This window comes from Eulemur rufifrons, chromosome 5 (genome assembly GCF_041146395.1).
Source record: "Eulemur rufifrons isolate Redbay chromosome 5, OSU_ERuf_1, whole genome shotgun sequence".
NCBI lineage: Eukaryota > Metazoa > Chordata > Mammalia > Primates > Lemuridae > Eulemur > Eulemur rufifrons.
This window is the reverse complement of record NC_090987.1, coordinates 5,679,414-5,699,723: the sequence shown is the minus strand read 5'-3', so window position 1 is coordinate 5,699,723 and position 20,310 is coordinate 5,679,414.

Sequence of the window (20,310 nt, the reverse complement as noted above, 5' to 3'; positions counted from 1 at the left end):
CCAAGTCCTGTGTTCTGTATTTTTACATTGTCAACATAACCTTTCAGTCCACTCTTTAATCATGATTGTTGTCTTTGTGAAAAGTTTGGTAAGAACTTGAAAATAAAATAGTTTTCTTGACCTGACTGCAAGTAATGTACTCTAGAGGGTTATGTAGTACACAGTGATGACATTTTCTTTGTTTTTGAACCCTTTGTTTTACATGGAGTTTCTATTGCTTTTCTTTTTGACTGGACTGTATACCATAACCTCATTCTTTTTTTTTTTTTTTTAATTTCAGCATATTATGGGGGTACAAATGTTTAGGTTATTTATATTGCCCTTACCTCATTCTTACATAACTCAACATAATGCCATCTATTCTCTTGATATCCCCTTTGCCCAAAGTCTTCCCTCTGCATCCTTATTTTATTATTTTATGTCTTTCTCTGATCTTAAGTGATTGCTCACTAGGACTGCTACACAGCCATCATCCTGGGACTCTTAGTTGGATCCTACATCCCCCTCAATCCTCTTTCTTAGTCCGTCCTCTGAATTACACCCCTAATTAACTTCCTGAGAGGAAAATAAATGTACCGAGTCCTAGCATATTTGAAAATGTCTTTATTTGGCCCTTTCTAGTGATTAAGTGGTTGACTTAGATAGAATTTTCCATAGAGAATGATTTTCCCATCAGAAATGTGAATATATTGCTACATCATCATCTACCATCCAGTATTAGTGATTCTTTCCTTTGTATATGATTTTTCTTCTACCTTCTCTGGAAACCTTAATATCTTCTCTTTATTTTCAGTGTTGTAAATTTATGTAATTATTTTTTTCTCTTTATTATCTCTGTTGGGAGTCAGTTTGATGGGAAACTCAATACCTTCTCTGATTTTATTTAATAACTATCATCTATCTGTTCTTTTTGTTCTGCTTTTCTGTAAGAGATCCTTTATTTAAACTTCTTCCCATCTTCCTACTGGTTGTTGGCAACCATGTTTTTACTTTCTAAGAGTCCTTCCTGATTCTCTAATTTTTCTTTTTTCATAGCAAATTATTATTACTTGTGGATGGAATACTCCTTAGAGGTCTCTGAATATATCAAGTAGACTTTTTAAAGTGTTTTTTTTCCCCACCCTGGGATCAATTTCTTTGTTTTCTTAAATCTTGGTCTTTCTGTTGCAGGATTTCCTCAAATATCTGGTGATGCTTGGTTGCACATTCATATTTAAGAATGAGACACTAAAAATCTCTGAGAGCTGAGACTGCATGGGTTGGTTAGTTGTGTGTGTGTTTTCCCACTTAACAAGGATTTATTCACAGGAATACATGTAAGTGAAGAAAAGTAACTGAAAAGCTAAACACATGAAATGAAGAAGATCCAAACCAACTTTCATTCTGTAGCTTTTAACTTTGCACCCTCTGCACATACATGTGGGGCACAGAAGGCCACCAACATGGGCCGGTGCAGTTGGGGAAACCTGGCTCACATCCTGACATCCTGCGTGCTTAGTTTTGATAGTGTGGGGTTTTTTTTTTTTTTTGAGACAGAGTCTCACTCTGTCACCCTGACTAGAGTGCCATGGTGTCATTCTAGCTCACAGAACCTCAAACTCCTGGGCTCAAGCAATCCTTCTGCCTCAGCCTCCCGAGTAGCTGGGACTACATGTGCGTGCCACTGCATCTGGCCAATTTTTCTATTTTTATAAAAATTATAGATGTTCTTCTTTTACTATCATTCTAATGAGGTCTGAGAAATAGGGGCAATGAAAACATGTTCTCAATCTTGTATCCAAAATATAAAATGTCACATATAAAAGTTTATATCCAAGATACATTATATCTTGGTGAACTCACAAGTTAGAAAGAATTATGATTGAACAAAATTGTAAAAGTAACAGGAGACTTTCATACATGAATCGGTATTACACAGTCAGCTGTTAGTCAATGGGTCTCTGACAAAATCCTTACTTCATTTCTGTCAGTTAGGGGAGACTTTTTTTTTTTTTTTTAAACATGGAAACCGCTCTAGAACGGCACCGTCTGACAGAGCCTTCTGTACGATGGAAATGTTCTGTTCCCTGCACTGTCCACGATGACGTAGCCACTAGCCACAGGTGGCTACTGAGCACTTGAAATGTGGCCAGTGCTACCGAGGAACTGAATTCTACATTTTATTCAATTTTAATTACTTTAAATGTGAATAGCCACATGTGGTGGTGGCTGCCTTGTTGGACAGGCAGTTCTAAATCCTTGGATTGTCATTTATCATCAGGATTTACCTAAGTGGATTCTTTTTCTATAACACATAAGAACTTTTAATTTTCCTAAAATATTTACCTATTTTTATTTTGAGCCTATCTTCATTTCTTATGGGCAGGGACAGCGTGGCTCTTGCTCACTCTAGTGTTTTCAGTGCCCGTAGCACCGCCAGGCACATAGTAGGCGCTCAAGGGTATGGCTGACTGAGTGAACAGAGAAGGGAGGATCTTGCTGCACATGCAGATGGGACTTTATCAGGCCATTTCTAGGTGCAGATTTAAGACGAGTGTTGAGCTGTAGAGGACAGATAGATGCATCACTTTGCACTTCAAAGTGTCATGTAACAAGAGCTTTTGTTATCATAGAAACACTTTTTATGTTTCGTGTGAAGCTTTTATCCTACTTGGATGACACATTTGCCCTTTCCTTTGTGCCCTTTTTTCCTGAGCTAAATCCTCTCTGTTCTTTCCGACTCCATCCAGGTGACACTGCTCTCTAGGAAATGTACTTCGGCTCTGCCCTCACCTCCACCCCACCCAGCCCATCCTGTCCCGGGTGTGGTTTGGATGCAGCCACGCTCGGGGGTGTTGGCTGCTCTCACCTTGCAAGGCTGCTGCGGTGTCAGGCCTTCTCCATGCTACCGGGAGCCTCTTGGAGACAACATGGCATCTCACCTAGCTCTGGCATCTAGCGTCACACCTGAGAAATGTGGGCGTGTGGCCAACTCTTTTGTTCATATTCACTGCCAAACTGAACTGTTTTATACGGTGCTAATGGCCTAGGAGGTAAATATTTAAAATCCCAGGGTGTGTGTGGTTGTGGCTGCTGTTCTCTTATTTTAAGTGCAGTTACAGGAGATTGAGAAAAAAGATGTATCTTACCTTTCTTTGTGTTTCATATGTATGATATTATTTAGAAATATAGAAATACAAATGCCAAGAATTCATAGTTAATAAATAATGTTAATCTTCATCTGTGTATTTACCAACGTGATCGAGCTTTTCTCAAGCTGGCATTACTTTGTCTATGCATTTTCTCTTTTTTGGAGGCACGAGTAGAATGCTAAATGGCATTTTGTGTCTTGGTCGAAGGCGGTGCTTGCTAATTGTGGAGCTGACGTGAAAGGCAGCTGCGGTGCTGAGGGGGCCGCTGTGATGTGGGGAGCGCGGGGTGGGCGCCACCCTCTCAAGTGAGGTTCGCATATCTGGGAAGCACATTTCACCGAAGCAAGCAAATGCTGATAAACCGCCTCTTAGTAAGAGCAGGAAACAGGCAAACAACTCCGTGTTTTCTTTAAAATGAGACGTGCAGAGAGACATGGGCCTGATAACAAAACAGCCCAGGATGTTTTGTGTCTTTCTAGGAGAGAGGAGGGGAAGAATGACACAAGCTAGGGACCGTCACAATAAAAGCTGTAAGAGGATTAAATATCACAGCCCGAGGAAATGTTTCCAGACCCTGATTTCCCGGAGCTGCTGAGACAACATGAAGGGAAACAGCTTAGACGAGTTTAGGCAGAACTTCAGGAGGCAGAGTGGTACGACTGACGGAAGGACAAGGATGGTTGTGCGGACCTGAGTTGTCTCCACCTCGGCCCAGAACTCCGGGGATGTGGTCTGAGGCAGAACAGGGGGCGCCGTGCCGCCTCAGATGGCACCACGGGGTTCTGGGCTGAGGCAGGTGCTCCTCTTTCTGGGCTGCTGGGCGAGCTGGATGCTGCCCATGGGTGGCCATCGGTGGCTGTCGGTGGCCAACCCTGGCAGTGCGTCCTGCTCCCCCTCGAGAGGCAGCCACCTTTGTCCCCCACTCCATTGGTCTTGGAAGAGGATGAAAGGCCTTTACCTCTGAGGCCCCCGAAGACACACTGGACTATGCTAGAAATGTACAAAATTCTATACCAAGGCTCGGGGGAATCTTGGGAGAGTATTACAGCATAGGTTGGGGTTCAGCACACCCTTCCTGTAAAGGGAAATGTATTAAGGGGAAATGTTTGCTAGGGCTACCATAACAAAATACCACAGTCTAGGTGGCTTCGACAACAGAAATTTATTTTCTCATAGTTCTGGAGATGGGAAGTCCAAGATCAAGGTGCCAGCTGGGTTGGGTTCTCCCAGAGCCTCTCTGCTTGTCTTGTAGACGGCCGCCTTCTTGCTGTGTCCTCACGTGGTCTTTCCTCTGTGCACTCACATCTCCGTGCTAATCTCATCTTACAAAGATAACGGTCATAGTGCATAAGGGCTCACTCATGTGACCTCATTCAGCCTAATTACATCTTTAAAGACCTATCTCCAAATGCAGTCAGTCTGAGGTACTGAATTTTGGAGGGACGCAGTCCAGCCTGTAACAGGATAGATGCTAAATCTTTTAAGCTTTTGCAGCTACTCATCTGTGTGTGAAAGCTGCCCAGGCAGTACATAAATGAATGAGTGTGGCTGTGTTCCAATAAAACTTTATTTATGGACACTGAGATTTGAATTTCATACCCTTTTCACACATCATGAAATCATCTTTTTACTTTTTTCCAACCATTGAAAATGTAAAAACCTTCCTTAGCTCATAGGCTGCCTAAAAACAGTCCACAGGCTGAGTGTATCAAACCCTGGGGTAGGAGAAACATCTGTCATCCTGTCCAGTGAAATGCCAGATGTGGCAATCCGCCCTCACAGTCTGTGTCTTGACCTGCTTGGGTTTGTGTGGGTTTATGTATCGTGACAAGTATTTCGTAGTGAACTCGGCCTGCTGTGGAGACACTCAGCTGTCTGCTGGGATACACTTGGACACAGTGAGCACAGCCATCAGCGTGAGAGTATTGACAAAGTCCTCCCTGCCTGGTGCCAAGAATGGGAAACACATCACACACCCATTCTCCCGGATGCTGGGTTGAATGCCCCCTAATAAGTCGCCTGTTTGAACTCCCCTCTTTGGGATGAGGAGTCACAGGTATTGCCTTCAGTTTTAACATTCTCTGCCATTTGGGGCTTGAATTGATTCCAATGATGCGGGGCAGTGCCTAGGGGGAAATTGGTAGTTCCTGTGATCCTTCCACAGGCGGCATTGCATTTACCAGCGCCAGGTGTGGCCGATGCTGGAGCAGGGATCCTGGGCCTTTGATAATGCTCTATGTTCTGTCCCCGGAGGGCCTGCATCGTCCTTCTCGCTCCCTAGTTTGGGGTCTGTCCATTGAGCTTATGGCTGGTTCCATCACTAACTGAAGAAGAGATAATTTTTTATATATGTTTTTATTCCAAGAATATTATGGGGTACAAGTGTTTAGGTTACATACATTGCCTTTGCCCCACCTGAGTCAGAGCTACAAGCGTGTCCTCCCCCAGATGGTGCACACCGCACCCATTAGGTGTAAATATCCCCATCCCTCCTTCCCCACCATCTGCCCGACACCTGATGAATGTTACTACTATGTGTGCACAGGAGCGTGATCAGTTATACCAATTTGCTGGTGAGTACACGTGGTGCTTGTTTTCCATTCTTGTGATACTTCACTTAGTAGAATGGGCCCCAGCTCTATCCAGGATAATACAAGAGGTGCTAGAAGAGATAATCTTTTTCAGGGTGAGTCCTAAATTTTGGCCATATCCCTCACTGAAGAGTATCTAACTTCCTTGTATCCTTCGTGGCGTTTGCCGTCTTTGTGGGATGGTAATGCAAGCTGGAGCTCTGCGGGGAGCGCACTGAGACAGTCCGGGTGTTACGGCCGGGTCTGGGTTTGTGTAGGGTACTGATGTTTGGCCTGTCAGCAGGGCCATTCGTTTCTGCTCAGTGGCACCTGTTCTGCACTGGCAAGCGCACCTGGAAGCAGGTGTTCCAAACCTAAGAAGGTACCTTGTCCGTACACATACGCTCTGAACTTCATATGCTATTCAGATAGCATTCTAAATCTGTCCTGAAACTGATTCTGACTAAAGGGTTTAATCAGTTTCCCTGTCTCCCTTTGAGTCCAGTATGACTGCTGCACCCTCAGAGCAGGCACGTTAAGATATCTGGTGCAGGTCAGTAAAAGTCAGAAGGAGATGCCAACTGAGGGTCTTGGGGCGTGATCACAGTTCTCTCTCCACCAATTTCTGCAATGTGGGGAAAGCCAGGCCTCCAGTGTTGCCCCAGAAATGTCCGCAGCACAGCCCTTCTTGATGGCCTTCTGGTAGAAATCGAGTTTTAGGTTAGCATCTTGAGCAGTGTGGCAGGGCTAGAATAACTTTTGATTAACTCTCATGATATCAAGTGAAACTGCAAAATGTATTTAGTTCTCTAAGGTTGGTAGAAACAGATACTTTCAGAGATACTGCCCTTTGCTAGGGTGCCAGAGGCCATGGGTCAGGAAGGGAGAACCATGTACCATGAGCTTAGGGCCAGGCACTGCCTGGTTGCAGGTTGCTTGGGGCCAGGCTCTGCAACAGGAGCTAGAGCCAGAGGAGAGGCCGCGAGGATTTGCAGTGGTGTGTAAGTGGCATCCAACACAATTCCCCCTGCCCACCCCGCCCCCTATGTACCACTAAAATCTGCTTGTGTAAGCATCATAGAGTTCTCCTCAAAGTAGTGGCCAACTGTACTCTCCAGGAAATGACTAATACAATTGGGTTAGTTGGCAGAAGAAGAAACTGTAGTACTTGCTGCTTCAGCTGCCCTCGAGACCATAATCAGGAATGTCAGCTTTCTCTCCACTGCCCATTCTAATTTTCCTCATCATTGGCCAACACTTTAGCTGGTCTTCGCAACATGTGTGAGCTGATTCAGGGGTTTTCCCTGGGGCTGGGTTTAGGGAGGTGTGTTCTTTTCTTCCTGTTGCTAGAATTGGTTGCTGCAAAGCCCTGTTCACTATTAAAAGCATCAAGGGTAGCCCAGCATTCTTTTTTTGTCTCTTGATCCACTAGCATAAGGAGATACAATGACCTGGTGGGAGTCATAGCTTTTGATTTGATGGAGCATGACCATACCCTCTTGTGGAAGTGATTGCCCTGCTGGAAACCAAGCCCTCTCGTCAAGCAAACCTTAAGGTTGCAGGGGGCTGGAAAGCATAAATCCCCCCAGTGGATCTCTAGGATTAGTGGGTAGAAGGATCAAACCTGCTTTACCACTTGGTTCCCAGGGGTTTCTTTTAGCTGTTGGGGACACAATGCCATACCTCAGTGTATTAGGGTTCTCCAGAGAAACAGAACCAATAGAATGTAGAGAGACACATACACACATAGATACAGATGTATAGATATATAGGTATACACACAGAGATACAGTTACAGATATATAGATATATAAGAAGGGGTTTATGACGACAATTGGTTCATGTGACTATGGAGGCCAAGAAGCCCCAAGATATCCCATCTGCAGGCTGGAGTACCAGGAAAGCTAGTGATAAAATTCAGTCTGAGTCTGAAGGCCTGAGAACTAGGCAGGGGACGCTGGTATAATTCCTGGAGTTCAAAGCCCTGAGAACCAGAAGTTCTGATGACCAGGGGCAGGAGACAACAGATATCTCGAGAAGACAGAGCAAATTCACCCTTCCTCCACCTTTTTCTTCTATCTTGGCCCTCAACATACTGTGTGGTGCCCTCCCATGTGGATGAGATGAGGGCAGATCTTCTTTACTCAGTGTGCTGATTCTAATGCTGATCTCTTCTGGAAACAGCCTCCCAGACATATCGAGACATACTGTTTTGCCAGCTATCTGGGTATCCCTTAGCTCAGTCAAGTTGACACCTAAAATTAACCATGACAAATCAGCCTTTGATTTAGTGCAGACACTGCAGCCTGGAAGATAAAGCCTGTGTAGTAAACTGCATTGGCAGACCTGTTGGATTGGAATGTTGTGAGTAGACTCTGACACTCCTAACTTACTCTGAAAATTCCAAATTCTTCCAAGGAGCAAAAAGCTTATGCATTCAGCCACCAGTACCTAACCCTGCTTGTTGTTGTTGTTGAGGGTCTTGGGGACAGTGCTGATCACAGGAAGATGGTAGCCACTTGTTCCCCACTGTTCAACTGAAGGGCCTTTGCCTGTGGCCTCGCTGGTTGGGGAGAGGGTTGTTTAAGCTTGTGAAGGGGTGGGTTGGCTCACCCACAACCCAGCACACGCTTCCCTGCAGTGCCCCTGCTGCCTCGTCTAGCCTGCCCTGCACAACAGCAGAAAACCACGTGTGCCTGCTGAGGTCTTGCCCTGGCTAGTGAGGTTTGGTGGTTGACAGTCCTCCATGCCCTTAGATTTATTGTCTGTAACTCGGTCTTTCGTGGCCATAACTTGCCTTGGTGTCTGTGAACAAAACTTAATCCCGAACTTGAGACGAGGACTCTTTGGCCTTCTCCTAGCTCGTGATGCTGAATTTTCACTGTGGACCAGAAGGTTCTTCAGGTCATCATGGAACGTGAGCTGCCTTAGCAGCAGTGCCTCTAACCCGTCTCTCAGCCGAGCCTGCGTCTCCAAAGTGTGTTGCTTGGTTCCTTTTCCTTCCGCTTCATTAACAATTTCTACAATGTCATATTTTTAGGCATTTTCTACACTCCTCTGATTTTCATCTACCCAGTAGAGGGTAGAGGAAAGTAGTTGGAAACTTGGCATGCCCTTCCCTGGCACTTTCTGCCTCGCTAAAGAACTGCTCCAAGGCAGGCATTTGCAGACGCTAGTGCATTCACGGCTCTGAAACCATGAGCAGATGCTGTCACTAATCCTTCAGAAAAGCCATGGCTCTCTGTCCTTTCTATCTCTGGACCTTGACTTTGCTACTGTGTCCTCTTGGTGCAGTAGAGACAAGGTGTAACATCCTTATCCCTTGATGCAGATAACCCACTCCAGCTGTGCAGTCTACGTTTGTGACAGCTAATAGAATCCACTGTTGTTTGGTGGTCACTTGTACCATGTCATCATCTCTGTATCCCAGCACAGTTAGAGGACCAGCCAGCAGCAGTTTCCAACAGAACTCTGCAAGGATGGCCGTGGGTCTGTCTCCTCACGCGAGAGATGGCCTGGCTTCTATAGGACATTCTCATCAGAGAACCAGGACTTAGATATTTATTACTTTCTTTCCTTTTGACCACATGTCGCCTTCTTTTCAAGGTTCTAAAGCTATTAACCATGATCCTCTCCTTAGAAAAACTGTTTTTCCACATAGGAAAGTGTTGCTCTATGGTTAGCTCAGCACCTTGCAAATTATTTAAAACTGAAGCCAGAATCAAAGGGGAATGCTGTGAGAACAACTTCTAGGTACTTAGGTGATTTGTCTGTAGCCTCCTGGAGTTGCCTAGACCACATATTCTCAGGTTGGCTCTGGCTTATTAATTAGTTAAGCCCCTAATCATGTTAATACACGTCAGAAATTTAGGTCTGGGCAGGAAAAAGACAATTCTGTTTGGTCCTTGTTACATTTGATGGCTGGCAGTCAATTGATTTACAATTTAGAAATCACAAAGAGACCAGAAATAAAGATTTAGATTTGGAAGCTTTCAGTGTCTATGTGATGATCAATGCTATAAGAGTGGATGGTATCATTCGCGAGTACAGAAAGAGAAGGCAGAACCCTGAACGCCAACACCAAGGTATGAGAAGAAACTGAGAGAGCAGAAGGAAACACTAGTAATATTAAGAAATCTGAGCACAAAATTTCAAGGTTTGAAAAATAAGTAAAGTCCAATGTAGCAGGAAAGCTATGTGAGATAATGCAAAGGTGTTCACCTAGGGGTAATTGATGTCAGAGCAATTCCATTGGAACGGCAGAAGTAGAAGTGAGATTTGAGGGCTGGAGCAGTGACTGGGAAGTTGAGATGGGGAATGTAGGCTGATTTTTAAAATATGCCTAGTTGAGAAGGGATGGTGGAAGGGCAGTGGCCGGGGAGTAATACTTAAGGGAAAGAGGCATAAAGATTTCATGGATAAATTTGAGGTGTTGGAAGGAGATGGAGGATAATAGAACAAAGCCCAGGGGGAAAAGGCATGAATGGGATGGAGAAGACTCGTAGATGAACTGGCTTGGACAGCAGGAGGGGCACTTATTTCTGAATGGTGAAAGTAAGTATAGAGGCAGATGCGGGCAAATTTGTAGGGATGTAGGGGTGGCAGGGAATTGAGGCAGTTCATGTCCAAGGACCTCAGTTTTCTTACTGAAGTAGGATCTCAGCCAAGGGGGGATGAAGAGGTGGGTGTTGGTAGGAGGTATAGTCAGGGGGCGTTAGGACTGGACCTCACCAGGGTCATACCGGGTCGTCAAGTTGTGACTTTGATCTTTAGGAGCAACTGTGTGTGTGTGTATGTGTGTGTGTGTGTATTGTGGTGCTTCTGATACAAAGCAAACCAATTGCTTTACTAATCTGGCAGTTTGCATTATTATTTCCTCAAATCTAGTCTCTGACTTTAGTGGGGTTGTAGTCAGAGAGGAAACAATGATAATGATATTATTTCCTGATCAGGTATCCTTAACTAATGTTAAATCAGTTCTGTGATTTCTGATTTCAGAAACAGAATGTCTACTAGATTCATACATATAACAAACTTACTAAGTGCCTACTAGATACCAGGCATGATACATGCTTGATTTTACCAAGAAATAATTAAACATATGGACTTAGCCACTTACAACTAGCTTCCCTCCCTGGCCACACCCCTTTCTCTCACCGTCGCTTTCCAACTTAACATATCTTAAAAATCAGCCTACATTTCCCATCTCAACTTCCTATTCACTGCGCCACCCTCTCAAATCTAGCTTCTGTTGCCACCAAGAAAATCTAAAATATGTTTAAAAAATAGTTGATTTTCATTTTTTGAGGACACACATTCAAAGAAAACACAATAGTGGCTTCCCAAGTAAGTAGCTGTGGGAAAACTGGAAATGATTGATCAGAAAGTAAACTGGGGAAATTGATAGAATAGGGCCCCTCAAAGCTATTTCTTTCTTATGTTTAATGACTTAGAAAATATTCAAAGTTAGGACATACTTCCTATTAATGTATTATTTTGTATTTAGTCATTTTTGGTTTTTCTTATGTTCTCCTATTTTCCTGTATTTTTTTGTTATTGCTATCAGATGATTAAGAAATAAGGTTTTTTCCCCTCTTTTTTTCTTAGCTAGTGCTGGTTAATTATTGAACGAAATTTAAAAGGTCATTCCTCTCTTATCCTGTTTGCGATCTCATATCTGTATCAGCATTTCCAGGTAAGAAAAATAGATACTGTGGAAATGAATGGGCAACAAATTGGCTCATTCTTAAACCATTATGTGAGGACAAAACTCAGAAAGGCTTGAGTCAAACTATTTGAATATGAATAATTTTGATGAGAATGAATCACAGGGAAGTCATTATCAGAAATGTCTTGGAATCTTCTCTTCAGAAAATGGGTGAGAAAGGCCAGATTCCAGAGGGTGGAAAGTGACTCTGTATGAAGTGTATTTGTGCCGGTCTTTTGAAAAGCTAAATTAGCTGGTTATGTAGAGAAACATAAAATAAATGTGAGGTTATGTACGTTTGTAAAATAAATTTAAACTCAATTTAAATTCTTTAAAAATACTATAGGTACATTGAAACTACCAAACTGGTACGTCATAGTGTGGGGGGCTAAAATTTTGAAGACATTAGAACTTATAACTATTCCTATTGTTCTGAATGATTGAAATAGCTTCGATACAGTAATTTCAGGTGTGTGAGACTCATTCAAGCATAAAGTGTATGAAAATGTTAAAAACGTGTTACTTACAGTTGCCAAGATAAAGTCCTGTGTAGGTGACCACCTAGCTGGCAGTAAAATATGCTTGTCAAGTGTAATCATGTCTACTTTGGCAGCATTTTACTATAAAAAGGGGTCAAATAAGTCACTGGTTATAGTTCTCATTGACTCTTTTGGGGGAAAAAAGGTAAGTCTCTTTACTGCTATTGATATTTTACTTCTTTGGATGAAATATTTCCCATACTAACCAACTACTCTTAAATTCTGAGAAAACCTTGTTAGTTCATTTAAAGATCAATCTATTTTTCCATTTATAGAGTTTCCATACATTAAGCAATAATTTTAGAACAAAATAAACCTAAACAACCAAACAAAGCTTCATGTATTTTTATTTAAAATCTGATAGTGACCTCATTTTCGCATTCTACTCATATTCTAACCACCCACAATGTTCAGATTTAACCCTACTTTTTGAGCTGAGGTTGGGATTTATAATTTTAAAATGAATTTGGGGATGTCATAAATGTATTCTTGTTAAAAGTTCTAACTGAAAGGTGGCCTTACTAATAACCTATCAGAGGAATAAACTCGCAGCACAGAATTGTCCCTTTGAAGAGAAAACTCACAGCATAACTTCCCCTTTGTTTGATCACACACCTGTGGCTTAAATTGTTTTAAGAATTTTTTAAGCAGCTCTGTTTAGGGGTGTGAGCTCTCTGCCTCAGTTGCTGCCAGTACCACATTTCAAGGACTCTGATAAAACCGGCCGCACAGAGAAAAGAAAAAAAAAAAAAGGAAAAAACCAGATGCAGCCACTTCTGTTATTAGTCTGTAGCAAGGAAAAAAGAAAATCACGTTTACCCTTTAAAAGCACCAAGCTGCTTTGCCTCAACTGCCCGGGACTTCCACTCCTTCACTCATGTGCCGTGGCCACTCCTTCCTTCTCTTCCTCTCTCTTTCCTTTTCTTCCTCTGGCTCCTCTCCTCCTCCCCTCCATCTTTGTGTGAGAAGTCTTTCTCATCCCGTGCACGAATTCACACCCTAACAGTACCTGTGAACCTAAATCTCCTCTGATCCCAATCCGTCTTATTCCTCTTTTCAGAGGTAACCATATGTAATTTGTTGTGTAACAAATTACCACAAATTTAGCAGCTTAAAACAGCCCATGTTTATTATCTCAGTTCTGAAGGTCAGGCCAGCTGGTTTCCCTGTTGAGGATCTCGGAAAGCTAAATCAAGCTTCTCCCCTGGGGCCTGGGGTCCTCTTCTGACCTCGGTCATTCCTGGCAGATTTAATTTCCTTCACGTGTTTTGCATGTGGCTCCCTCCATGTTCAAGCTGGCAAAGTTCGAGTCATTCTCAGGCTTTAAATATTCCCCTACCTCTCTCTGTATCTCTTTGAATTCCTCTTTTGCCCTCAGCTGGGAAAAAGCTCTGCTTTGAAAGGCTCATATGATTTACGTTGGGCTCATTGGATCATCCAGGATGATCTCCCTATTTTAACGTCAACTGGGTGGTCACCTAAATGAAATCTTTTTCATGTACCTCACGGAAGTGACACCAGGGCTGAAGGCTGTGAGGCAGAAATCTGCCTACTAGACTGTGGCTGTCCATTTGGTGCTTCTGAATTTATTAATGTTTTGGGGGTCAAGTATGTAGCTAATTTTTACAAATTGCTCACAGGTACTTACCAAGAATGTTGCCTTAACTATTTTCAGAGTTTTATATATAAATTATATATAACTTACTAGTTGTTATTTAAATTATTTAAATCTTGATGTTTTCCCTTCATATATATTTCTAAATTCAATACATACTGCTGTACTTATATGCTATGGATATTATGAATACAAACATATACATCAAAATAAGATATAAAAGGAGAACATGCATATAATAGGACTAATTAAACAGGCATTTCCTACATGTTTTAAAAAGTCCCCAATGACATATTTCCTTCTGTCTCAAGATACAAAAGAATGTTTTTCCACTTTCTGTCTCCTATTTTAGCAATGCTTCTCTGAACTACCTGAAGCCTTTAAGACATCCTTCTTTCATGGGTAAAACTGAATATAGTCAAATGTAAAATTCATGTGACTTGCAGCTCTGATCTTCTCAAACCCACATTACACTGATTTCTGGTGTCCAATGTGATGACATTAAGCTAAATATCCTCTTAACAAAGTGTTTGAGCATGGAATACTGAGGATTTTACTTGCTAACAAGTTTTAAGTCTTGTAGGACTTGTTTTTATATCTATGTGCTTTAGACTGAAAATGAACATTTCCTACTACTAGCTTGTTTCTGTCTCTTTGTCCTTGTGTCTCCTGCATTTTTTTGCTTTGGAGATGTTGATAGATGTTGCAGCCATGCTATTAGGACCATGAATATTCCTAAACTATCTTCATTGTGAATTGTACCTGTTAAAATTTTGAATATCTCCTTGTCCTTGTAATTTTTTTTGACCTTGAAAAGCTTTTTGTTCTGTATTTCACAGCATTTCTTAATAAGATCATGATCTCTCCTTCCTCTACCCTCCTCCCCCTCCCCACCTCCTCTTTCTGGCTATGTTTGGGTTTTATTTCCAAATATACTCTAACTTTTCCTTTCAGGGCCAATCTCAGTTCCATTTAGATTTTTCTTTTATACACAGTTGTTTTTGTTTTGTGATCAAATGAAAATTCTTTCTTAATTGTTGAATTTAGCTCATTTACAGTTATTGGTAGGACAGATAAACTTGGTCTTAGTTCTCTAATATTACACTGATATATTTTCTAGTTTTGTAGATGTTAAAAGCATTTTTCTTTGCTTCTGTTTTTGGGGTGTGTGTGCATGTGCATGTGTGTTGTGTAGTATTCCTGATACTACAGGGTTTATATTTCTGTGGTTTCATTCTAGGGGTCATTATACTTTACATTCCCACAAAATGTTTGGCTACAGATTGTTCTGATCTTTTTTCTTCTTTTGGTGAGTGTTATTCATCTGTTACTATGTTTTACTCATCTCTTCTCTCTGTTTTTTATTATTGCATCGATACCCTACCGGGTCCCTCTATGTATTTTGTTCACCTTTGAATGAATTGGGCTTTCCTGGACCACTTATTTGCAAGTTTCTTGAAGGGTATCAGAGCAGAATTCCATTCTTTTTGCTTTTCTTTTCCTCTGCTTTGGAAATTATGACTTGTTTGCAGCCATATCTCATCTGGTTTTTGGGGAAAAAAAACAACAACAACAACAAAAAACCTCCACTGCTTTTGATGGAGTTTGTTTTGGCAGCTCAGCTCAATCTGTTTCTAACAACTGTGGTGGCAAGAAAGGGATCTACCTCTTGCCCTGGGCACGTGTTCGTGTTTTCGGAAGGATCATGTTCACTTGTACTTTCTGAGCTGTGCTGCCTTCTGCATCGCTCTGGTTCTAGCTCAAGAATATTTTTCCAGCTCTTACCAGAAGGAGGAAGGAAGATGCTTCCTGACTTATGAGCAATGCTCATACTGGGAAGTTGAGTAGGGTAAGGGGAGGCTGCTGGAAATCAAAACATTTTGGATATCAGTTCTTTGTGTTATATTTCGCAAATATTTTCTCTCAGGTGGAGCTTGCCTTTTGTAATGAAGATTACAGTTTTTATGTAGTCAGGTTTATCCATTTTTTCTCCTTCTTGCTCCTCTTATTTAAAAAAGTTTCCCCCCTCTCCCAAAGGTTATAAACAAGTCTCCTATCTTTCCCCACATTACCAGAGTTTTGTTTTTTCACACTGAGTCCTTTAGTGCATGGAGAATTGATATGTTATTAATGCAATGCAGGGATCTAAACTTATATTTTTAAAAAATGTATGGCCAATTGTTCCAACACTGTATGGGCAAGTTGAATAGTACATCCTTTCCCACTGCTTTGAAATGCCACCTTTTAATATTTTCAGCTCTAAATAACTGGGATTGTTCCTGAATACTTTGGTCCAGAACCTTTATTCACACTGTTTAATTTCCTACAGTGCTATATTATACCAAGCAAGTGTTCCTTCCTTCTTCTCTCAAAATTTCTTTGCTATTCATGTTGTGTTTCTCTGTTACATGACTTTTAGGATCAGTCTGTCAAGTTCTACAAATACTAAGATATTTATGGAACTTTCATTGAACATATAAATCAAGGAAGATTGATCAGCAGTATTGGCATTGAGTGGCCTCCTGTAGGAGTGGATACCTCTCTCCATTTAGTCAGCTTACCCTTCCGGAAAGTTTTAGAATGTTTACCTGGTTCTTGCACATTTGAGAGGTTTATTCATAGGTGCTTTATAGTTTTTTTTTTTTTTTTTAAATTATGACTCTTGCGAGTGCAATTTTTTGTTATATTGTTCATTTGGTTGTTCCAAGTATATAGAGAAGATACCAGTTTTTTGTTTGTTAATCTTGTATATGATTGTTTTATGGTCTATGCCTCACTCTTGGCATTCTTCACAGTTGGAACATGTCCCTGCTACTTCTGTCTTCCTCATTCTTCAAGGGTTAGCTAAAATCCTAGCTGCCTTCCTAAGAGTCTTTCTTGAAAACGCATTTTCTCACCAATTTCCCTTTGCTCAGAAAATTGACTTTGCAATCTATTTATTTACACACATAAGGTCTTTACTGTTTCTCCAGTGTCTTGTTTTCTCCCCAGATTATAACATGTGTAAGGATTATGATCAAGTGTCAAAATTATTTTTATACCAATGATTTAGTTATGAGATTGTAATTTTCAGTAATTTTCTAATATGCATTGTTATATCCACAGACTGGAATTACTGTAGCATATTAATTAGTTGGGTTCTAAGAGTTCTAAAAAGATTTATAAAGAACATATGCTTTTCAAAGGAATCTGCTTGTTTCTAGTTTTTTGTTTTTTTTTCCTGCTGAACCAATTGATGATAACAACTAAGATAACTCATTCCTCTGCTTGGACGGTTACCTTCTGGAAAGAATTTGAAATGAGAGCAAAACTCTGAGAAGGTGGTCTTCTAATCACACTTTTCCATCCACAAAGAATGAATAAGAGTCATGGGTTGGGAGGTGTTCACTTTCGCATGCAGTTTCATTGGTCCTGGGTATAATACACCCTGAAGCATTTTGTCATCATAAGCAGAGGAGGTTTATGAGTCTGAGACCCAGGGGGTCAGATCTGGTGTGCTGCTGCATTGCCTATTACAGTTATTTACATTCACACTGGAACTGAATTGGTTTCTTGTTTCTTTTCATTTAATAATGTTTACATTGTGGAAATAAGCTGGCAATAAAATTTCTTGGCCATTTTTAACCTAGCCAGTGATTTCTGCCTTCTCTGGAAATAGAGGTGTTGCTTGGTTGATTTTGCAGCCTCCTTTTCTCATTCCTCCCCCCTCCCGAGTCTCTGCCCCCTGTTTTCCAATCGGGTTCTAGATGCTGATCTGTTTACCTACATCACCTGCCCCAAGGAGCCTGGATATTTGTATTTGACTCGCTTTATATTACACTTGGGGGATTAATTACCAAGTACAAGCCTATAAAGAATCTGGAAGAATATAAAATGCTTTGGTGCGGGCTCAGTGGAAGGGAAGTTTGAATCAGCTTCTACTCATTAAAGCAGTGGGGTTAGAAATCACACTTTATAGGAGACTGTAAGTGACTTTAAGATGAGGTTTCTTTATTTTCTTGTGCAGGGATCATGAATATCTGATTCTGGTTCAGTTTACGGGTAGAAGGAATGTATAATTCTTCAAATTAGGATTCATGTGTTATGTGTGAATGTATCATCTTAAACACAAGCCATGCCCTAATTTTTATAGTGCGGAAGTGTTTTTCTCAGGGCAAGCGAGAACCTAATAGCAAAATCACTGGGAGGCGGGTGTATTAAGGGGCAGATGAAGAGTCACTGCGCCACCTGGCACGTTCTCCTCAGGGGTCTTGAAAGATAGAGAATTGTCATTCATCTAGAAAGAGAAAAAGGAAATATCTCCTGAATACATACATCTTCCAAACCTGTGTTAATGAATAGAAAACCCTTCTTTCACTTAGGTAATCTCTTTAGATATACCTTCAAGATAACTGCAGAGCAGCCGTAGGAGTTTGTGGGTGATGGAAATATTTTGTATAATATTTTCACTTTAGAATGTGACTCTGGTGTGAGTGTTAAGCCCCGGCTTGGCAAGCATGTAGAAGTTAGGGCCTGAAATTAGCATATTCTTGAATGCTCATGCTGGGCCTTGCAACTGAGATTTACACATACTCCTTTGCAGCCAGGCGGCCAGAAGTACGCATCCCTGGAAGGGTAGCTTGGGGGAAAAAAAACTTCTACACTGACACATGATAAGAAGACCTAATAATCTTCATTAGCAGCTATGCCAAACAGGGAGTTTTGCATTTTAGTCAGGTTAAATGGAAACTAAAACAAATGAGTGGTCCGAGCACACAGGCTAATTAGTAATTCTCTTGTATCAGAACTCCTGGCAGAGCCCTGGTACCGAACTGCATGATACTTGGCCACGTAACTCTTCTTCTTAATTGTCAAGATTTGTTTTTTTCAAGACTGGCTCGACTTCATTCTTATGCTGTGTGTTCTGTGATAGCCCTGCCTGGAGGCTGCTATAGCACGCATCTTGGCTGTGTATATAAATATGGAGATTTCTATGGAGAAATAGTCCTTTCTCACAAGTGGTGGAATAACCAAGGTGGGCTGTGAAGAAACACATCTTGCTGGTTCTAAATCGGAAAGTGTGAACCTGAGTGTGTTCAAGTAGGAGTGAAAGCACCCTGGCTGAGTCCGCACATGGAGCTACCCCGTGGGGGTCCCGCTCACTTGCGTGACCCGAGGAAGGGCTGGCTGGGCCACTGGAGAGAAGACAGTGTGCTCTAGAAGCAGCCAGCGTGGTCCTCCACTTAGACGGGAAAAGTTACAGGCAGAAAAGGCTTTCCTCTAATTCTTCAAACCAATCAGGAGCTTTGATCTGGGTTCTGCCGTTAGAGACTTTGTTAGTGGCCCAAAGGAAAGCCCTATATTTGGCTAGAATAAAAACGAAGCTTCCTGGTAAGGGTGGAGTGTTCTGTGTTTCCATCAAGACCTGGCGATCTGCTCCCTTTCAGCCTAGCTTTCTGACTACTATTTCTGGAAACCAGAGCCATTTCAATAGGATTCCGAGTTGTCAGGAAGGTCATACCACTTTGATCTTGCTGAACCACTTCTCCAGGTAGGAGCCAGTGGGAACCTGGGGAGAAACCCATTATTTCTCTGTTAGATATAAAATATTCCCACTGCCTTGTACTAAATTTGACACGGACAAGTGATAGGCCATGCTCTGATACTAGGTGAAATAAATGACGGGTTATACGGTTACGAGCTGTCCTTGCACTAGACTGTGAGCATCTAGTTGACGCCATGTCTTACCTGGGTGCTCCGCAGGGCCTAGCACGGGGCAGGATCTCAATAGATAGGAGATTGTAAATACATAAGCCCTCAGGTAGCAGGGCACATAGTTATGTTAAGTAAAAAGCCACCGTAGTAATTGTGATTTTTAACTGAAAAGATGTGGCAAACATTTAGAAGTTTAAGCTTTATATCTCTAGGCATAATAAAATAGAAAATGAAGTGGACATTTTAGTCTTCGTATTATGTCTAAAAGTTAAGCTCTGTCAAAGTCTCTGAAAGCTAAATGTGGATATAAATGAAGACCACCCCAATAAGAATGAGCAGGGATTATCTATTCAGAGTTTGCTCCAGCAAGGGAGTCGGCCACCATCGCTTGCATTTGGAGCGGAAAAGGGAAGGCTCCAGGAATGCCCTTGTTGGGAGCTGCTAGCGTGGGGAGGCTGCAGGTGGGGCGTCCTACGGGAGTGGTTAGGGATGCACACGGGGCTTTCTCTGTTGTTGCTAAGTTGGATGTGGGGGCAAAAATTAGGGAAGCTATTAATTACTAATCAAAGCCTGGACACTTTGAGCCAGTCGTTACAGGGGTTATTTTGGCTTCCTTGCACTGGTTGCTCGAGCTGGTGGTCTGACTTCCTACAAAGCTGACTTGTAGAGAGCGGGTTGACTCCCTGACGGGTTGCTGAAGATCATGGGTCAGAGTTCTATGTTCAGATGTGATCTGGACATTGTCTTTTTCTATATTTTGTCTCTCCTGGTTTTGAGGACGGTACAGTAACAGTCAAAACATTTAAACACACATGGAAAACCCTTTAAATTATGGGAGAATACTTAGCTAAAGGTTTGTTTATACATAAAAAAGATTTTCCTTTTGTTGACGATACTTGGTAACACTCTTGAAATGGAGTGGTTCTGACCTTAATTTTTAGGAGCTATCTAGGCTGTAATAATTAGAAATGTTCAACTAAGAGAATTTTCCAAAGTGACAGTGAAGGAGTCCAATTTATTTAGCTTTTGCAATTAGAACAAAAGTGATTCCTGA